Raw genomic sequence first — 16,624 nt, forward strand, 5'->3', positions numbered from 1 at the left:
AAGACCGTAGCTCCATAATACAGACAGATGATTAACCTGAAATTAAAAGATACAAGTTACTGTGGTGGCGGGGTGTTTTTAGCTCAGCTGCAGAGGGGGAGTGGTTCAGGGAACAGTGACGGTAGTTAACAAGCGCAGTGTCTCCCCTTCATATAAGCAGTGAGCAGGACTGGGAGCGAGAGAGGCTGGAGCAGACTGCAGCGAACAAGAAAGTCAAAATAAAGTCTGTTGCCATCTCGACCAGCGTGTCCGTAAAGAGAAACCAGCGTAGATGACCTTCATCTCTGCTACAGTTACCATCTGTGGACAACAGAGAGAAAGAGAGAAACAATTTACCCTCATTAACAACAGCACTGCTGGAAATGTAACTTATTAATTGCACTCTTTAGTACTGCTGCATGTTTGGATCATCATTATGATTGTACCATTTTTTTTAGTTGCCTAAAAGGGAATAGAGAAAATAATGCTTGCAGGGTTTTGTTGTGGCAGAAAAGTCAGACACTTTAAAAAGGCAAGTAGTCATTGCACCATTCCCTATATACCTTTACATGTATGCTCGGCCTGAGGAAGAGGAAATCCTAATGCACCTTTTGTTTCTCTCCTCCCCCCTTCTCATATTCATGGTATCTGCACACACACTGTGCCCATAATAATGGACAGACCAGTCCCTAAGAACTCATGATGGGATATCCAACTAAAATGACATCAGTTTCCTTCCAACTGTTTCCAAAACCATCTCCATGCACGCACACACACAATGACAGATACACACATCCAAAAACACGATAATCCCTTCTTAGTCTTGCAGCAGGAAGAACAAGACGATTTAAATCAACTGGGAATAGAGGCTGCACATGCTGTGCATGGAATCAACATACATGCATAAATCTATAGCCCTATGGAAACATGCAAATACAATAGATAAAGCTTACATTTACCAGAGGGGAAAAGCGATTCTGGGTCTGACAAACCCGAGGGGCACGAGGAGTGGGCATGGTCTTGTACTTAGTGCAAGGTAGTCATGCATGGGAAGTCAGTCAGAAGAGACAACAAATCCGACGGGGAGCATGCTGAAATCAGAACAGGCAAAGTTAGGAATTCCTGAAAACAATGAGCACACAGGGTGGAACAGACAATCTGTCACTGGAGCAGAGACGCTTATAAGTGTGCGGTCAGCAGGGGGGAGGACCAGGGGTAGATCACTTAATGCATATGTAGTGAATGAGAAATCAGGACAGACTGAAATCAGAGGAGAGGTTAGTTGCAAAAATAAAACAGGAAACACACACATAAGATAAATGGGATATTAGTCTCCAATATATTCTATTGCTACAGTGTAAAACTGCAAAGGGAACTACTCATTTTACCACTTCTGCACAATTTCCAGAAGCTATATTTAGACGGACTGAACCAATCTACCGAGGACCACATAATTTAGTGAAAATTTAGTGTTTTCATAAGCATAATCCGCACTGTTGTCCTTGGTGTCACATGACAGTTGATCAGGGCCTTTTTCTTCTAATAGTCGGCTGTAATTGTGTGTCATTTGTGTCCTGTAAAGATAGTCTATTAATTTGTTGAATAATATTTGATTATCCAGCCATTTGTGCAATACAATCCATTAAACAGCTATAATTACAATGGAATTCTTTCAAAAACATGCCATGTTTGTATTCTAAATTTACACACACAGTTGGTATAAACTCGAGACATTAATGCCCATGATTCTGAATTTTTATGTGAATTTTCACAGTTCTTAACGAGTTTGGTCCTTAAAACGGACAAGGTAATTATAGTGGGTGACTTTAACATTCATGTGGATGTCGATAACGACAGCCTTGGTACTTCATTTCTCTCTTTGCTGGAATCAATTGGTTTCTGTCAGACTGTAAACAAACCAACTCATTGTTTTAACCACACCCTCGACTTGGTTCTTGTGTATGGTATTGTGATAGAACACTTAACAATCTTTCCACAGAACCCTCTCCTGTCCGACCATTGTCTGATAACCTTTGAATTTCTACTGCCGGAATCTCCTCCTCCTGCCAAGGGTTTCTACAGTCGATGTTTATCGGACACCGCTGTAGCCTCATTTAAAGAAACCATTCCCTCTGCTCTAAGTTCAGTGTCCTGTCTCAAGATATCAGAAGACTCCTGTGAAAGCTTCAGTCCGTCACAAATCGACCATCTTGTCGATACTGCCACAGGCTCTTTGAGAATGGCACTGGACGGTATTGCTCCCCTCAAAAGAAGAATGGCAACAAGAAGGAAGTTCGCCCCTTGGTATAACTCTCAAACCCGGAACCTAAAGCAAACTGTGCGGAAACTTGAGCGGTTATGGCGTTCCACCAAATCAGAAGGATCTAGGCTAACTTGGCAAGACAGCGTTAAAACATATAAGAAGGCTCTCCGTAACGCAAGAGCATCCTATTACTCATCATTAATCGAGAAAAATAAAAACAACTCCAGGTTTCTCTTCAGCACTGTAGCCAGACTGACAGAGAGTCACAGCGCTGTCGAGCCGTGTATTCCTGTGGACCTCAGTAGTAACGACTTTATGAACTTCTTCAATAATAAGATTCTGACTATCAAAGAGAAAATTGATGGTCTACTACCCCCAACCGGAGCCAACCCGTCCGCGGATGTAGGATCCTTGGATGCAGCCGTGGGCCCTGATACCTACTTGGATGGTTTCTCTTCCATCAACCTTGATCAACTGACTTCTACAATTTTGAAATCCAACTCTTCCACTTGTCTCCTGGATCCGATTCCAACTAAGCTGCTTAAGGAAGTTTTTCCGTTAATTAGCACATCCCTACTGGATATTATGAATCTGTCTTTGTTGACAGGACATGTACCACAGTCCTTCAAGGTAGCTGTAATTAAACCTCTTCTGAAGAAACCTACCCTAGCTCCAGAGGTGTTGGCTAACTACAGACCCATCTCTAATCTTCCCTTCCTCGCTAAGATCCTGGAGAAATCTGTCGCGAATCAATTATGTGACTTTCTACAAAACAATGCTTTGTTCGAGGATTTCCAGTCAGGATTTCGAATGCATCACAGCACAGAAACGGCACTGGTGAAAATTACAAATGATCTTCTACTTGCATCGGACCAAGGACTTGTATCTTTTCTTGTATTGCTGGACCTCAGTGCTGCATTTGACACCATCAATCACCGTATCCTGCTGCAGAGACTGGAACACTTGATTGGCATCAAAGGAACTGCACTCAGCTGGTTTAAATCTTATTTATCGGATCGATCCCAGTTTGTGTTTGTGAACGGTGAATCATCGAGGACCACAATTGTTGGTCACGGAGTCCCACAAGGTTCTGTGCTTGGACCGATTCTATTTACCCTGTACATGCTTCCTTTGGGCGACGTTATCAGAAAACACCGCATAAACTTCCATTGTTATGCAGACGATACTCAACTGTATCTATCGATCAAGCCAGAAGACACCAACCAACTTGTTAGACTTCAGGACTGTCTTGGAGACATCAAAACTTGGATGACCTGCAACTTCCTGATGTTAAACTCGGAAAAAACGGAAGTTATCATGATAGGCCCAGAGCGCCTTCGAAGTCAGCTGTCACGTGATACAGTCTCTATGGATGGAATTGCTCTGGTATCCAACAGCACCGTCAGAAATCTTGGAGTTCTCTTCGACCAGGATATGTCCTTCAACTCTCATATAAAGAAGACTTCAAGGACTGCCTTTTTTCATCTACGGAATATATCGAAAATCAGGAACTTCCTGTCTCAAAGTGATGCAGAAAAACTAGTTCAAGCATTTGTTACTTCTAGACTGGATTACTGTAATTCTTTGTTATCAGGCTGCTCTTGTAAATCGCTTAAACCTCTCCAACTGATTCAGAATGCTGCAGCACGTGTATTAACAAGAACTAAGAAATGGGATCATATAACTCCTGTATTAACTTCTCTGCACTGGCTTCCTGTTAAATCAAGAATAGAATTTAAGGTACTTCTCCTCACCTACAAGGCACTTGCTGGTGAGGCACCGTCTTATCTTAAAGAGCTTGTTACACCGTATTGCCCTACAAGGCATCTACGCTCCATAGATGCTGGGCTACTTGTGGTTCCTAGAGTTTTAAAAAGTAGGATGGGGGCCAGAGCCTTCAGTTATCAAGCTCCTCTTTTGTGGAACCAGCTTCCACTTTCAGTCCGGGGGGCAGACTCGGTCAGTTCATTTAAGATAAAGCTTAAAACGTTCCTCTTTGATATTGCTTATAGTTAGGGCTGGCTCAGGTTAGCCTGGACCAGCCCTTAGTTAAGCTGCTCTAGGCTTAGACTGCCGGGGGACTTCTTAGGACACACCGAGCCCCTCTTTCACTCTCACACTCTCACTCTCTCCTCCCACAATCATCCATGTTTTGTTTTATTAATGTACATCACTAATTAAGCTTCTTTCCGGGAGTTTTTTGTGCTTTCTCGCCTAGCAGGTCTCCGTGGATCATAGTTTCGTGCGGACCCCGGTTCTGACTGCTGGCTCATGGCTCTGCTGACACCTGCTGCTGCCATCATCATTACTTTAAATATGACTCATATTACTGTCATCAAAAACTAACATCTTTCTGCTCTCCCTCCCCACAGAAGCCTCTGTGGATGGTGGTTCGATCTGATGGAGGTTGTCCCTGCAGTGGTCCTGCCGTACACCTCTTCTGCTACTTGCAATTACTTGTATCATTTCAGTTAGAGAAATTGAATGTATTGTACATCTTTTACATTGTTGATTCTGTACACATGACATCCATTGCAGTCTGTCCATCCCGGGAGAGGGATCCCTCCTCTGACGTTCTCCCTAAGGTTTCTTCCCTTTTTTCCCCACTGAAGGGTTTTTTCATATTTTGGGGAGTTTTTCCTGTGCCGATGTGAGGGTTTCGGGACAGAGGATGTTGCATGTGTACAGACTGTAAAGCCCTCTGAGGCAAATTTGTAATTTGCGATTTTGGGCTATACAAAATAAAATGAATTGAATTGAAAGTGTTCCACAGCTTCTGCAACCAGGTTGTCACTTTGAATTAGTCGAGCAGGTCAAGCAACGTTTACGGCTCACCACGATAAGCGCTCAAATATAATGATGGACGCATAGTACGTCAGCAATGTAATTACTGAACCCTGTGCTCATGGGTGATCCGTCCACCTCCTTTCACGCCCACGATGAGAACTCTTTACCGCTCTTTATTTTATGCAAATTGGTCTCCCTCACTCGCTCTGAACGTTCCTTGTTATTCTCACAGTAGTATTTTCCCACAGATGGGTTTACATTGCAGTAAGAAGAGTCTAAATGGTGTGAAATAAAGAAGACAATGTTGGATGAAACAAATCTGCCCTTCAACATTAGCTACCCAGTTAGCGTGTTTTAGCTCAGTTGTTTTTTTGAAAGAGGAAATGATGATTAGGGGGATGTTTTGGCCAGCACTGCTATAATGCTGATATTTCATCACTGTTAACATTTTAATGCAGAAAGTAAATGTTTTTGTTTCTATGAAATAAATCTAGAAGATCTATGAGCCAACATGGACACCTGATTAGGTCTTAAAATGCAATATACGTGGAAAGATCTGTAATTTGCTGAGAGACATTTTTTGTGATTGTGCCACGTGTTTCCCCCGGTCTGTTTATTTTGTCACGTGTTTGTGCTGTCACTGCCCCCCTGATTGTTTGCCTGATTTGGATTTTTGATTTTGAAAAGGAAAAAATTAAATTGTATTTTTGTAACCTGGGTTTGCGACTAAATCTCCCACAGGTAAAAGCAAACCCCAGCCTCTAAAGAGAGACCAGAATTGATGGTGTTTCAAAACAACTCTCAGAACATTGAGTTAACAAGCTTCTTTTGGAAAAAAAGGCCTCTTTGGTTTGAAAAATCCAAGGATGGTCCAAGAATATGCTGTTTTTTTTCCTCTTGTGTCAGTTACGGTACAATACAAAGCTAGAATATAACCCCCTGAACTGCTCAATGGCAAGAGTATTTTCAAAAGTGCTAACTGAACTAATTGAACAATTGGGCTGCATTTGATCCACTTTACCCATTACACAGGCGCCTATTTTTCATATAATAATTTGTTCATGCAAGAACTGACTAACTGTAATTTTTGGTCTGTGAAAGTTCTTTATTGTAAAAAAAGAAAGTAAGTGCAGATCTTGACAGACCTCAAAAGGTCACGGCTGTATGATTTAATAAATGTACTGTTGTGCAAAGATGAACTGGAAGTGTAACAGTGTTTTTAAAAGGCTCATTGCGCCAGTAGAAGTACAAGATGCTATTGCCCACAATCTCAAGGTCAATAAAAAAAATATATATACACAAGACTGCAGTGTGCACTTACTTTCTCAGAAATGCCAGAAAACATTCCCCTGGTCTTTGTACTTTACCTCAGGTTAGAGCCAGGGCTGTAATGTGATTCATTTTCAGTTAAGAATGAGACAACAAATGTTAAAGGCAATGATTATATACTATAATAAAAAGGTATTTCCATTTGTGGCATTTCCTCTATTCTGAGCCACACATATTAAGAACAGTAGGCAACATCTGGTTCTGAAGATTAAAGGCGATGCTTCAGTCCCTTAAATGTGCATCAACAAGTCAGATTGTCCACAAAAGTCCATGTAAAAATTTAATGTTTTTAAAAATGTAAAAAAAGGAAACTACTTCTCATTTGATCAAAGACCCCAGTATTCACTGTCAATAGTGCAGTCTTTTTTTTCAATTCAGTCAGAAATACAACGTAAAGCAGGGTATGCTTTAAGGGGATGGCAACATTGTAATTTATTACAACAGTTTCTTTACCAAAGCGTCTCTCCTCCAGAATCCAAATACTGTTACTAAAAAAATAAATCATTTTCATGCATCATTACTTATGTTTGTAAGCTAACTGAATCTTTGAATTGATTTAAATGCAACCTGTTAACTGCTGGGGTGATCAGGAGATGGAAGGAATGCAGTCTGCTGACACAGACTGCGACACATTTTTTACATTCATGAAAGCACCCCAGAATTAGGTTTGCACAGTGCAATTTAACATGGTTTTTGAAGCTTGGGGAGGTAATTATCTGACTTTGTTGGATCCATTGGTTAAACACCTTTAGTTTCAGCCTCTTTGGACTTATCATCATTTAATTGTGCAGCAATTCACCCACCTACCTGTTCTATCAGGTGATGAACCAGTGCAATCCATGTACACTTCATGTTGAACTATTTGATTTGATATCCACCATTGAACACTCAACATTTAATCTCAACAGCAGACAGCAATGGATGACATTATTACAAAGTCAATAGCTCTTTGCTGTTCGAAATACCATAGACATGTTTTGCTCCTCACATGGTGTTCCTGTTGTTTTTTCTTTCGGCCCGATACCCTTCTCTTCATCCTTTGACACACACGTTTCTCATTGTTATGGCATTGATTGGGTTGTCTGTGCATGTGTTTGGGGTCTCCAGCACGACTGTCTTGTTGTTTGCACCCAACAAAACAAGAAAAAAGTTCTTCTGAATACACCCATTCCAGCGTTAATACATATAGGCTATAAACTAAGACATATCATTTGCCTTCATAAAAATAGCGCAGACATAAGTCCTTTGTATAGTCTAAGTTTCTATTCATATTCAATTTGTCTTAATGAACCATTGAAAAATCGTTCTGACCCAGGGTGCTTAAAAAACTGATGCTATGCTGTCGATTTCAGACGCCTTTGGAAATGACCCATGGACATTCAATCCATCGGATAAATATGGGGCAGACAGACACTGAAAACACAAAACACAGTAGCACCGTTAGCCGGTTTCTATGCACTGGACAGGATCGTCATTGCCATAGGTGTCCAGCGGACCGTAAAATGTATCTGAAAAACCATGAATATTTCAGATCAACAGGCGGCCAAAGGTGTTGATGGGTCCAAAGAAATTGCTTCCAAATAGAAAAAAAATAACAACTCTGGATAGAGTTGTTATTGCAGGAATCCCTGCCTTCCCATCATATAGAGCCACTAGCTAATGGCACCTTACACTTTTCGAGAATAAATATGGATGTCCTACTGTCGGACAGATTAAACCAGAAGTCACAAAATCTGCTGGTGTTAAGGAAGGAGCACGCAAAACGTAAATTGGAATTAGTTTGTGATATTACATGAAACCATTGGGGTACTTCCAATTAAGTATGGATATTAAAGAATGATTAATAGTTACACCTGTTGGTGGTTAGACTATACTTTCTGCTTCAGTTGAAATAAATAAGAAATTCCCATTTTGATCTCAACACAAACATATATTGTAACACCAGAATAGAGACATTTGTGTGTTTCTTCCACTAAAAGCCTGAAGCAGCCTTGGGGGCAAGAAGGTTTTAACCGCTCAAGTGAACTACGGACCTTCTGGGTGAACTGATTCATAGCCTTCAGCAAAAAATATGAATAAACTGAAAATGCAGCAAAGACACTTAAAACTGATGACCACCTCACAGTTAAATAACTGTGCCAACCGGTCTAGTTGCAGTTTATTTTAGATTTTATCCAGTGAGGATGTACATATAGACAGGTTGACAGGGAAACCCTGAAACATGATGCCTGTGCCACGGCTGTCCTTGGTGCAGAAGCAAAAATAGAGTCTGTGGAGCATCAGGGTCACTTTGACTGTCAAGGAGCTGATTGGCCAAGGAGGAAGTTGTGGTAAACCTTTGCCAGGATGGAATGTCAGCTCCTCAGTGGTGCACGTTGCTTTGCAGCCCACTGACAAGGACAACTTTGACTTGATTAACATGTAGTTCCCAATATGAACATTATTTCCACATGGGAAGTTCCAAGGGAACTTCACCGCTAAAACATGTGGTAAGATTTCTGCATCTAAAAGGAAAGTTCGACATTATACTTAGTTGCATGTAACTCGCTCCTGCTGAGGGTAGAGTGAGAAGGTGTACTACTCTCTTGTCCTGTGAAATAGGAAGACAATTAGCGTAGTTTAGCATGTGCAGAGGACTGTTTCTTGGCTGGGTCCAGTGACTTGCTAGGACATACTTCAGCAAGTCAAACCAAAAGTTGCTGTTTTTGAAATTCCCTCACAAGTGAGATAACTTCATAATTAATGGACACGGAATTCTCTTTGAAGAATTACATCACAATACAAGTTGTGTGTAAATTTCAGTGCTTTCATGTCTTGCTCTCCTCCTAATACGCAGTGAATAAACTGTACAGATTCTGTGTATTACTTAAAATGTAATATAACTTAGTATATGGTACAACCATCATGTCTAACGTCAACGTTTTTTAATGGTTTTGGTATTTGGCATTAATACACTGTAATAAAACATGGGGAGGTGTTTAAGGAAAAAACCCTTTACACACATTGAAATGCAAAAGAGGATCTCAGGCTGAGCAAAATATTTTTGTGAGTATGTGCATATCACCACCAGCGTCCGCTGACAAAAGTGTTTGTTTTAGTGTTTCATGTTTGGATAATTACACAGACCCTCGGGCTGGGAGAGCAATGCTGACCAGGCCAAGGTTTTCACCACTGAGTGAGTAAGTAAGCGAGTGAGCGTGAATAAGCCCATATACTGTCAAATGTAAGAACAAATGATATTCTTTGAAACGAATGCTCACGGAGCAACACGCTGTCCGCTGTGGTCGGGAGAAGTTACGCCGTCTGCCTCAGGTTGGTTGTGTCTTAAAGGCTGGCTGTAACGGCCAGCTGCCTCCAATCTGGCTAATGGCCTCTATCTCCAACCAACCAGGAACCTGCAAGAGAAACCGAGAAAGAGAGGCCCTGGGGGGGGGGGGGGGGGGGGTGTGAGACTGGAGTTGATTTGCTCATGTTCTTCTGCGCATTACCACTCTGAATCATGAAAATGAAACGCTCTTCATGTATATTACTACTTCAATACATCTATACATGCCATGTGCTGAAGACATATCTCCATTTTTTGTGGCATTTATATATGAAGCGACAGAAGCATACCCATTTGCGATGAAATTTACCATATGAGGATTGGAACCTCCAACCTTGACTGTGTGGGTATCTTTTATCCGTGAACATTGGATATGATATACATCATATGTATTCATTCCTCTACCTTGACATGAAATACCATAGAAAGCAAATTCCAGCCCATTGAAAAAGCATTAAAAACCACCTGAGAGGTAGCTGACGAATGTGCCATTCGATTTTCACCTGATGGGCGACAAGAAGGAAATACATTAAAACTAATCCTCTGTGTACCATAAATGCCCGTACCCAGTGGCGGCTGGTGTTTTTGAAACTGAAGAAGATCAATTCACGTTTTTAAACGTTGTTTTGGTTTGCACAATATTGCATTAAGAAATGGGGGAAACGCTATTAATAACGTGCTTTCAAATACGATGATGCAGGTAACAAGCCAGCCTCCTCAGTTCCATCTAAAGAGGCTTATACTTAATCAATACGTTATTTGAAGTCATGAAGAGTGTAGAGTACCCTATAAGGGAAATACACTGGGGACATAAATTATTTGAAAACAAGTCAGTTCTCAGTACTCAATATAAAAAAACATGCTGACATAGATACATGAGTGTTCCCTTAACGTATGTTGTCAGTGTAATTGGCAGGCTGCATAACTGGGGTTCTCAGCCCCACAACTCTTGAATTCAACATATTTCTTCAGGCAGTGATGGGACAGGCAATGATGCAGAGAGCACAGAGAGAAGAGAAACACAAGGAGGCTGGTGAGAGAACAAAACCATGACAATGGAGAAGAGGAAAGAGGAGAAAATGAAAGAAGACCAACATGAGATGAAGAAACTAGTAGTAAGAGGAGTAAGATAAGAAACAGGGACAGGAGAGATGGTGAATCTGAATTAGAATTTAAAATAGAGGGAGATAAAGAGAAAGAAGACTCATAGCGTTGCATCGCGTCGAGGTCTGTATGATCACAAAATTCATAGTTTACCCACCTCTAATTTTATCACCACTGCACTGTTCCGGCAGATGCTTTTGTCTTCACATTGAGAACAACCTTTGGCGTTCTATTGATTTTTATTGGCTGCAGCCTCAACCAGTAAGGTGGCGACTAACAGGATCACTGCTGGTTGCACTAAACCCAACTAACAAAGAAAGCGTTTTTCCACCTTGGGCACAATGGGCACACAATAGCACGCATAAATACACGTATACCATTGTATACTCACACCAAACAACCAAAACCTCTATGCATATCACAAGAGTTGGTTCTCATCCAGTTAAAACTCGTAGACTATACTGTCTGTGTGTGCGTCTTACATTCCGTGTGCAGGAATGTGAGGAAAGAGTGTACATTTCCGTGTGTGTGCATGACTTCACCTCCATCTCGCTAATGCTTGTTCAGCATTACTGACAGTCAGGTACCTGGATGGAGGTCCCACAGCTCAAACCAAACCCACACTAGCTGCTGCTGCGGCTTTTACCTGTGTATTGCTTCAATCTTTGTGTGTGTGTGTGTATTTCTTCAGGTAAAAACTAACAATACGCTGCAAATTATATGACCCCGTGCTAATGAAGAGGAATGCAATAAGTTGGGTCGAATTTTTTTCCCACACATAAATCAGTTGACTAAGCCCCAGTAGGGCAAAAGGAATCCCTTTTTACACCAATGCTCAACCAACCTTTAGCTTGAAGGGTCATTTCACCCAAATAGCTTTGATTAGGCAGTCTGAAGTGTTTGTGAGTTGCCGAGTAATGAATATATCGCCTGTATTTGTCTGCATCAACAACGTCTTATTCCAGAAATCATATGTATTATTGATTGAGATAGGAACTAGCTGAACTAGTACCAGTTAACATTAAAGAAGACGAGGACGCCTGTTTAATCTAAAGGTGTAATTTCCATTTTAAAGAAAATAGTTCCTACTCTATGCCAATCACACTTAAATCTAGATTAATGAGTAGCTGAACTTGAACTTCTGTCGCGAGCTGGCTGCTTACTCTTCTCTCCACACACTGTCAGAATTGTGAACTCAAACGTTGTTGACACTCTGAATTGGTTGGATGAGTTGGAATATTACTGATGCGTTGAATGTCCTCTTGTTAAAGCAATGTCATTTAATTACAAAAACTAATGGAAACCAAACGGAAGAAAACTTTAGCAGCAAAGCAACAATAGGTTCCTAGTGGTTTAGAGCCTACGCCAGCGTTAATTAATTGATGCGGAGGCACACATTCATCACGGCCACAGTCAGCACACAGTGAGAGCGACTTTGAGCAGAGGTACAATTCCACCTTCCCTGAAATCATCATCCGGCGCAGATGGTTTATTTCCGCATTAGTCTTTTAGATAATTAAATCAATACTTTCACTGCTCATGTGTTGGTAAGGTAAAATAGTTAAGAAAGTGTTTTCATTTTTCACAGTTAAATGGGATCTAATGCTTGAGAAAGCAGCAACGTTCTGCTTTTACATTGAGGCTGAGATGTGTAGAGGGAAAGAACCAAAGGGAAATAGTAACATACTTAAGTGAGTGTGAAAGTCTACACAGCCACAAACACTCTTCAGCGGGACAACACATGCACCCCAACCCGTCCCTTTTCCCCCCATTCCGTTGCTATGGGAACAGCTTCCTATGTCTCTCACTAGCGCCATCAGAGTTGCAGTTTCTGTGACAAATGACACTCAAGTCCCTGCTGAAATGCTGTGAACATTTTAGATGAAATAAGAAAAACATAACTTTAAAGTGATTTTTGATTCAGATTCAATATGATTTTCATGTAGCTTAAAAATAAGGAAAGAAAATCTAAATTGCACAATTGTTGAAAAATGTGCAGCTATCACAAATACAAACACATTATGATGCAACTTAAATATATGTGATCACTTTTAGTTGCAATGAGGTTAAGGCGGTAAGTGTTTTAAGAAACAAATTCTTATGAAGTAAGCTGTTTTATACTGTTACTAATTGAGTCTTTATATGGACTGAGAAACGAATGCTGGGTCCACGGTTGAAGCTGTGTTTTACGACTGTCAATTAATTTGATACAAAGTCAGACCAAAGCTGCTCGCTCTGTAGGTTTAAATTACTGATTTTCTTTTATCATGCTCCATCAACACGGCAGTATCGCTGAGCCTTTGGATAACATCTCCAATAACATTTTAACCAAACAAGCAGGCACACACACACTCAACAGGCACTAACCGATACTTTCTTGCTTCATAAGACACCCAAAGAAAACTCTATTACCCTTGGTAACAAATGTATGCATTGAAAAAAGAACAGGTAGAAAAGATCACAACATAAAATTGTCTATAAAGTATCACACTCACTTTAACCTGTGTTATGTGAATCCCAAATGTCACCATATTCCTCCAGACACATGGTTTGCCAAACACAGACCACCACTGCTATCATTTTAAGATGTTAATCTACATTGGAGCCCAGACATTAACTGTCTCCAGACTGAAATCCCTGAAGCAATAAGAAAAGAAGTACACATGAGGTTCTATAATGTGTAACAAAAAGATATTTCAAGGATGTTGAACCCATATTCAGCTTTGTAACCAGATGAAAAAAACATGGAGCGAAGTTAATGCCTACAGATGACGAACCACCATCACCTCGTGATCCAGACAGTAGTAATGGAAGTGAAGATACAACACTGCTCTTATAAAGACAGGTTTTATTTATCCATTGTTAAAATAATTTAACAGCAATAAATCGTGTATGAAAATATGTAACATGTAATTAATATATATTAGGGGTGTCAAATGATTAAAAATTTTAATCAAATTAATCAGAATTTTCAGTGGATTAATCATGATTAATCACACCTGAATCCTAACCATTTTTTCTTTCTGAAATGCATACTAAAGATAAATAACAGGACACAGATACATAATTATCATTATTATTATCATAATTATTATTTTTTACATAAATATATGTTATTGATATTTGATTTTTTAATTCATTCCAGAAAATAATCAAATCAATGTTATTTGATAAGTTACAGACTGATTTCCCTGCATGGCTCTAGAAGGGTCTCGAGCCTCTGCAGTTTATCCCACTCTGCTGCGAGTTTGTGCTCCTGCGATGACCAGACATGACCAGACATGTCAACCCTCCCGATGTTTCAAAGCCCCCCCCGAAAATCTCCCGGACCGACCTTTCTCCCGATTTCCACCCGAACAACAATATTGCTGCACCACCCGTCACTGGGCGCGCCGTTTCAGACCGAACAATAATAAAGGTTACACCTTGAAGTCGAGCGCGGCGATTAGAACGACTGGCGCTGCAAAGAAATCCGCTACCACCCCCATTTCAGTGTGAAATATTCCCATACCTGGGAGGATTTAGATCGCATTGGTTTCTCTTCCTCCGCATGTTTCAGAACAGCGCTGCTCTTGCTCTGCTGGGCGGAGCTTTTCTTCTTCTCTGTTCTGCTGCGCGAGAACGGGGGGGGGGGGGGGTCTCTGGCGCAAACAACTTGCTGAACCTGACGGCCTGACATATGCCTGCAGGTGGCAGTAATGTGTTGTATAGGATGAAGTGCATTCCCTAGAAGAAGAGGTTCTTTCCGGACCTGAATAATTTGTCACACTGCGCATGCGTGAAATGCGTCAAAAAAATTGACGTAATTAACAACAAACAGCTAATTAACGCCGTTAACGCGCTATTTTTGACAGCCCTAATATATATATATATATATATATATAACAAATGCATCAGAATCTATGGATAGATGTTGCACCCTGGATGCATTATGATAGGCTAGTCTGTGTTGAAGGGCTGGACTTTAAAAGGGAAACAACAATAGGGTAAGAGGCAAAGCGGACTGACACAGACTTAATGACATCAATTTGAAGTGCTGTGTGACTTTGTTTGCTTCAGATGGAAAATGCAACCCAGTGTTGCAAACTTTCCTGTAAAACTGTGTGTTCATCAATTAAACGTTGCATAACATTCAAGGCATATTAGATTCTGCAATAAATTCACACAATACCTGTGAATAAATTGTATATTGATGGTTTGTTTATATAAAATAATCATTACCTGTGTGTAACTGCTCTCTTAAACCTTGCTGCTCAGTGGGACAGATTCAAAAGTCAAACGTGTGGAACTTCAGTTAGCAGTATTTCTTTCGGCTGTTGCAAGTCATCATGGTACAATAGCCAGCTAGAACCAACCGATGTCAGTCACCGCGATCTAATCGGTAAAAAAAACTTGGAAAATGAAATGCAGTGCTGCATAGAAATTGGAACTAAAGACTATTTTGCTTCTCGTATCCATACAATTGCTTTGTCTACTGTATTTTGAGGACGCTTTAACATGCAGGAGAGCCATCATGTCAGCTGTGCCACATGATGCCACACATACAATTAAGTGGAGCCGTTATTGCAACCCCTTTTGTGTGCCCCTCCTGTCCTGCATGTTGATAGGCATATGTTGAAAAGAAGCTGCTCGACACCAGACAGTCAGTTAATTGGCAGATGGTTGATTGGCTGCCTTTAATTGGATGCTGCTAACTAACTGTTGTTTCCCATCTGTGTACCATCATTACTCAAAATGCAGCTCTGTGACAACACTTCACGTAAACATCGCTCACTTCCCACGCCCATTGTCATTTGTTTTTAAATACCACAGGCATTTGCATAATTCTGGTGTCCATTTCTTTACCGGTGTTTTTTTCATTCTCGCTCCTCAAAAACAACGCTATGCCCTCAGGTCACAGTGTCACAGAGCTGCTGGGGCGGGTTGCAGGGGGGACCTCAAATGCAGAGTTTTCAAACAGGTGCTCTTTATTCTAAAACAAAACGTGCTCCAACGACGGGTAAGACTGAACAATGACGCGACAGGGGACAACAGGCACACAGGGCTTAAATACACAAGGGAGGTGCAGGTGATTGGACACAGGTGGAAACAAAGTCAATCACAGGACAAGGCAGGAAGTGAAGTTACCCAGGAACACAAGAGACAAGAAAACTACAAAATAAGACAAGAAGCAGACCCAAACCGTGACACAGAGGCACTAGTTTACACCTTTGCCGCATGTTCACTATGAATATAAATGTTTTTCGAAAAAAAACAAAATGAAGGATTCAACACTCCAAAACAAATGTGAACCACTAAAACATGTAACAAGTAATCTGAACACACAATGGGTTGAAGCTAACTATGTCTTGCTAACTTTGTTTCGGGGTTAATGGTTTCTGCTGTTGTTGGCACTAAGTAGCGCCTTCCACATTTAATCGAATCCAACTGTTGCGCGACTGATTACATATTGATGCCCGTCTGTGTCTAGGTTGTTTCAAATCAAGGAAATCATTTATTGTTTTCAGTGGGGCCGCAGCACTGCTGAGAAATTAGTCAGGTTCAGACTAGTCTGTCATTAGGGTTGCCAACCGTCCCGTATTACCCGGGACATCCCGAATTATGGGCAATTTTGATTCACAGCTCCAGTCCCGATATCCAATCACAGCCTGCTAAGTCAATGACGCGCGAAAAACTCCCAATTGTTGTGAAGTTGTGCGCTGTTTATTGTGCAAGCTCGGACGTCGACCCCCCGTCGACGACCGCTAGCACCCCCCCTCTGTCAGGGGTTGGGAGAGTTGGCAACCCTATCTGTCATTAATGTCTGGAATTTTGACCTTATATAAAATCATACTTGC

The 16,624-nt window shown here is 41.0% G+C and overlaps 1 long non-coding RNA gene across 1 annotated transcript; it reads right to left on the reverse strand.

Moving 5' to 3' along the window:
• Nucleotides 1-12: 12 nt before the first annotated feature.
• LOC119227949 (uncharacterized) lies at nucleotides 13-15,057 on the reverse strand. Its single transcript, XR_005121409.2, has 3 exons — nucleotides 15,009-15,057; nucleotides 939-1,070; nucleotides 13-300 (listed from the first exon to the last, which is right to left on the reverse strand). It is a non-coding gene; the product is annotated as an uncharacterized LOC119227949 (long non-coding RNA).
• Between the last annotated feature and the right edge of the window lie 1,567 nt (nucleotides 15,058-16,624).

Source organism: Pungitius pungitius, chromosome 14 (assembly GCF_949316345.1).
Source record: "Pungitius pungitius chromosome 14, fPunPun2.1, whole genome shotgun sequence".
NCBI lineage: Eukaryota > Metazoa > Chordata > Actinopteri > Perciformes > Gasterosteidae > Pungitius > Pungitius pungitius.